Source organism: Lathyrus oleraceus, chromosome 5 (genome assembly GCF_024323335.1).
Source record: "Lathyrus oleraceus cultivar Zhongwan6 chromosome 5, CAAS_Psat_ZW6_1.0, whole genome shotgun sequence".
Taxonomy (NCBI): Eukaryota; Viridiplantae; Streptophyta; class Magnoliopsida; order Fabales; family Fabaceae; genus Lathyrus; species Lathyrus oleraceus.
Window position 1 is genome coordinate 381,758,126 of NC_066583.1, and position 791 is coordinate 381,758,916.

The 791-nt window shown below is 43.1% G+C and overlaps 1 non-coding gene across 1 annotated transcript; it reads right to left on the reverse strand.

Moving 5' to 3' along the window:
• LOC127089460 (small nucleolar RNA R71) lies at window positions 1-107 on the reverse strand. The gene has a single exon (XR_007791053.1). It is a non-coding gene; the product is annotated as a small nucleolar RNA R71 (small nucleolar RNA).
• Between the last annotated feature and the right edge of the window lie 684 nt (window positions 108-791).

Consider the following 791-nt stretch of genomic DNA (forward strand, 5'->3'; position numbering starts at 1 on the left):
ATGCTGAGATCTCAAATCAACGGATTTCGATAAAAAGATGCAGAATATCTCTACGACGCATGGGAGAGATACAAATACATGATGAGGATGTGTCCACATCACCGTCTCGAAGACTGGATGATCATTCAGACATTTTACAATGGGCTTCTGTATAACATAAGACTGATAGTAGACGCTGCCGCGGGCGGTGCACTTATGGACAAGCCATACAACGAAGCCTATCAACTCATTGAAAACATGGCCCAAAACCATTGCCAATGGGGAGGTGAAAGAACTCCAGTAGAAAAGTCTCAAACAAAAGGTGGAATGTACGAAATCAGTAGCCTTGACCACGTCCATGCAAAAGTAGATGCCCTTGTTCAAAAGTTAGACAACTTGACCATACCACCCGCAGCCACCGTGGCTGCCATGACTCCAAACTGCAAGTTATGTGGAATTCCTGGACACACTCCACCAGAATGTCAGATATTAGCAGGAGTCTCTACTGATCAAGTAAATTATGCACAAGGAAACCCTTATTCGAATACCTACAATCCAGGTTGGAAAAACCATCCTAACTTTTCGTACAAGAATAACAACACCCTGTATGCACCTGGCCAAGCTCCCGCTGTTCCACCTGGATATCAAAAGCCAACTATTAATGCTTCTAACGTTCCTAGGAAGTCTAACCTTGAATTGGTGATGGAAAGTTTCATAGCTACCCAAGCTCAAACAAACAAAGACTTCTTGAACCAAAACATACACACTAGTGAGCAACTTAAACAATTAGCGAGCAAAGTAGACGCTTTAGC